This window comes from Alligator sinensis, unplaced genomic scaffold (genome assembly GCF_000455745.1).
Source record: "Alligator sinensis unplaced genomic scaffold, ASM45574v1 scaffold417_1, whole genome shotgun sequence".
In the NCBI taxonomy this organism is placed as follows: domain Eukaryota; kingdom Metazoa; phylum Chordata; order Crocodylia; family Alligatoridae; genus Alligator; species Alligator sinensis.
This window is the reverse complement of record NW_005842433.1, coordinates 98,248-102,822: the sequence shown is the minus strand read 5'-3', so window position 1 is coordinate 102,822 and position 4,575 is coordinate 98,248.

Below are 4,575 nucleotides of genomic sequence, written 5' to 3'. Positions count from 1 at the left end.
GGGGCAGTTTTTGTTGCTGCTGTCTGAGGTGCCTGATCAGGTTCCAAGTTAAAATCTAAACTCCAGTAAAGTCAACTGGGGCTTTGCCATAGGGTTCCTTGGGAGAAAGATTTTATTTGGGAGTTCACACCTCCACTTCTCAAGCTGCATTTTGTTCAGTTAGCAAACTTGCCTCTGCTGTGTCAGTTGCTCATTACTGTTTCTATCAGCTCCTACCTCCCATGCTTCAATGTTTCCACTTCTGTTGCTGCATTTATTTAGGTAAAGCAGTCTGATTTGTTTTCCAAATTGAATATTCTGTGTTAAATTCACCCATCATTGGAATAGTCACATATTGTGAATTCTTAAATAATGTGAAAATATGTTTTATTAAGATATTTATATTAAACAGTTGAAATTTGCACAGTAAGATTTTTTTAAAGATATTTACTCTTGTATTGAATTTCACAGTCCTTGGTTAGGACAATGTATACCTGCAAACAAAGAAACCATATAAAGAAATAAATTATTGCAGGATTTTGCTATCTTACATTCATGAGTGATGGGGAAAGAAGCTATAATAAGATGCACAGGCATAAATTAAAGAGTATCTTCCTTCAGCACTTCATTTCAGCATGTACTTACATCGAATGCATATTCTAGTGCAATCCTGAATAGGGATCTACATAAGCTGTAGATCTACATAAGCTGTAGGTGTTCAGGTGCTTCCCTGAATCAGACCATAGAGCTGAGGAGCTGTGAACCTTCTGCATGTTGCAGTGGTCTTGCTGGGAGGACCTCTTAGTATGCAGACTTGAATGCTATAATCCTGATGGCCAAGCAGCTAGAGTTCATGTGGAAATGAATACAAGTTTGGGACACAGGGCATGATGCGGGACTATGCTTGCAGTAAGGAAGGAAAGCAAAGCTGCATTGTGCCTACTATGATTGAGAAAAGCCAAGCCAAGAATTAGTCCTGCACATTTAGAGCCTGACCTTGCTAACAGTGTAGTGCAGATTAATTTTGCTTCTGTGATTAATTGCATTGGAATATAGGACTGGTCTTGGGAACACTTAACTACTTGCAGATCACAAATAGAGCACAGTTCCTCCTTCACAGGCAAGTCTAACAGTAGCAATACAGACTTTCAAACCTGCAAACTATGACCTGTAAAGTGACTGCCAAAAATACTAGCTACTCCTTTTCATAATCAGTGGCAGAAGGTGTTTGCTGTCACTTGGAACTTCTCAACAGAGGAAGGATGAGTATTTTAGATCAAATGAATCCAATTCACATGACTTTTCTCTACTACTTTCTGGGACCATTACTCATAACTCTTAAAGTTAACATGAGGTTCCATATCATTCCGAAGCTCTTATGTAAATAAGCGCACAGTCTGCCTCTTGTGATTTACTTGCCCATGCATTTTTTCGTGCCCTGGTATTTCCCTAGCCTTCTTTGGGGCTTATGACTCACTGGTGCTTAGTGCTGTCTTCCACAGTGCTTAATTTTTCTCCTTATTTTCTACCATTCTTCTTTCCAGTACTGCAAAGGAAGAAACCAGCTTGGCTTTCTTCCTGTTCATGACCACTTGAAAAGCTTGGCATTAAATAAGCCCTGACTAGGCACAAGTTTCTTTTCTTACCATTAAAGTAATGCTTCTGTGAAGCAATGAGCAATGAAGCAATATTTAATGGGACTTTAACACACCATATAATTCAATGCAAGAAATGGTCTCTAAGCTATACATATCTAATCCTAAATGCAAATAATTCCCTGTGGTAATTCTAAATCCAAGTCCATCTGGGAAAATCAGAATATTTGCTATGACCTTGGATGGTATACATCGTTATTGGATGTATACCTTGGATGGCATACATACTGTCTTACCAGATAACTTCTATTTACATCTATTTTTAACCTAGGACATTTACATGTATTTGAAGCCTAACCTTCAAAGTGCTGCCCTTTTAGGTAGTGGTGAATGCCAAGGATGCACATAACTAATGCTTACATTCCAGGGATGCCCCTCAGGATCCATTGTGTGTGTATCACTGTGGTAGGTACTTTGCATATCAGACAAAGAGAGATGGTCCCTTTTTCCTAGTTTAAGGATCAGACTGTAGTTCAGCCTTTCTACCCATGCAGGAGTATAACATTTTGTGTGTTAAACCTCTAAGCCCTAGAACCATGTACCTGTTCCTCCCTCCTCCACTCCCTCACCTTCATTCCACCCCTCACAGTGCTCCAATGCACACAGCTCCTGAGTACCAGGGTTATCTGCAAGTGCAGATTAACATTCCTTGATATCATTCCCATAGTGTTTGGTATAAGGACCTACAGTTAAGTCATTAGTGGTGTCTAGTCTCAGAAGTAAGAGCAAAATAACATGGAGATGAGATCATCGCATATATCTGAATAGGTTAGTTTAAATTCATGATTGACCGACTGTCTATGTATGCTTGATCTAATCACATTCCATAATAATAATGATTTATATTTTTGTAGTTGTCTTCCCAAAATATCCCTAGGTGTTTTAGAAACTAAAGGTCTCAACATAAAAGAAAATGACTTCCAGCCCAGCAGCCTGTAAAATGACATCAGAAAAAAATAATAACGCCCAAGGCCTGTTTCTCCTACTGCAAGATCCAATAACTTGAGTTGCATGGGAATTGGGTTACCTCTTGTACCTCCTGCTCTCTCCAAGTCTTTTCCCTCTCAGGCCACTAACTGGGTAGCCACAATCTTTCTCAGAGTGGAATCATACAATTCACTCTCCACTCTTAGAGTAGGCTGGTAGTTCTCAACCAGTTTAGAGTTGAGGCAGCCTTTAGAAAATACCACCAGATTTCACTTTTTTTTTTTTTACTCTAGAAAAATAATAGGGCAATGCAAAGAACTCAGAAAAACCATAACAGGTGTGAATGTTTTTGACACTGGAATCTTATTTGAAATCTCTGGGTTATTTTGTGAGTCCTGTAATGCTTGTACACCTAGCAGTGCAAATATTGCAGGGTACCCCATGACACTGTTAAAAGGATCTTGAGGTACCCTGGTTAAGAATCACTAGATTAGGCCTTAAGCTCCAACTCTTTGATGATAACAATCATGAGCTCAGCTGGATAAACTGTTATGTTCAGCATCTGCAGTTTTCTTCTTTCTGGAGTCAATGATAGTAATTATGTGCTTGTATGTGTGTGTGGATAGTGTGTATATATGTATATATATGTAGTGTGTGTGTGTATATATATATATATGTAGTAAAATGATAACTATATATATATGTATAATAGTAATGAGTGCATGTGTGTGTGTGTGTGTGTGTGTGTGTGTGTCTATACACACACACACACACACACACATTACTATCACTGACCATGGATCCAATATATTGATGATCTATCTATCTATGATTGGTATAGATAATCTATAAGGTGCAAATCTACCCTGCATTCACCTAGTAACTAACCATCCTTCTTAAAGAAATTATTATTTATTTAAAACCAAACTATATAAAAGAAAACCAGTTGTCATAAACCTGCCTTTCCCTATGGGTTACCATCTCCTCAGTTTGACAGGAGGCCCAGCTTTCTTAGACTCCCTCCACTGGCTCTCTCACTCTCTAGACAAACCCTAACAACTGAACTGACCTCACCCTTATCCTCCTCTCCTCCTAGGGGTTGTTGTGGGTTTTTGTAATCAGTTTTGGGTCCCTTTGATCCATAGACTTCTGGCATTTGCAAATAAGGCTTGCCTCTTAGAGAAAGGATGACAGAGCCTCGTAACTAATAATTTTCCCCATTGTCTTCAGGTCTGTACCAAAGTGCTCTTACCTGAGGAGCCTATTGCCTTGCCTTCCTCTGCTTGTTATTCCAACAGCCTCCACTAAATTAATGCAATGTAGGTCCCCATGTTAGTCTGAAGTCAGGTGGAAGCCAGGAGACTAACTGGTGCAAAGAAGTGTAAGTTTTAATAGGCAACAGCCTACTTCATCATAGCACTCTCCTCAGCATCTGATGAAGTAGGCTGTCACCTATGAAAGCTTATGCGTCTCTGAATGAGTTTGTCTCCAAGGTGCCACCCTGTCCTGCCTTCTGCCTGAATTAAAGAAGTATAGAAATATAAAACCACTTTTGGTGCTTTATTCAATTCATATTCAACAAATGAATTAAATCTGTATTCACAGCTATCTGTAACAATTTCCTAATATCCTTTTGAACATATCACTCTATTTTAGGCACCTGGAATTGAAACTATGTCTTTATTTATTGCTTTATGGTGGCAGAAGTGTTAGGATGGAGAAGTCGGTTATGCATGCAAACAAAAACTGCTTCAAAAAGAGAGTTCAAGGTTTATTACCAAATAACCAACAGCTTGGTTAAAGCACTCAGTTGGGATATGAGACTCTTAGGGCACAAACAGAAGTTACATTTGTCACACAATCAGCCCCTTCAAAGCACTCTACAGCCATGCCCTTACAGAAGGGCATGGCTGCAGAGCACTTTAAAAGGTCTTGATCGCTCGACAATCTGAACCTTTGTTATATGAGGGTTCAGGAGCATGACTGGGCTGATACAGTCCTACCGCCCCCCCCC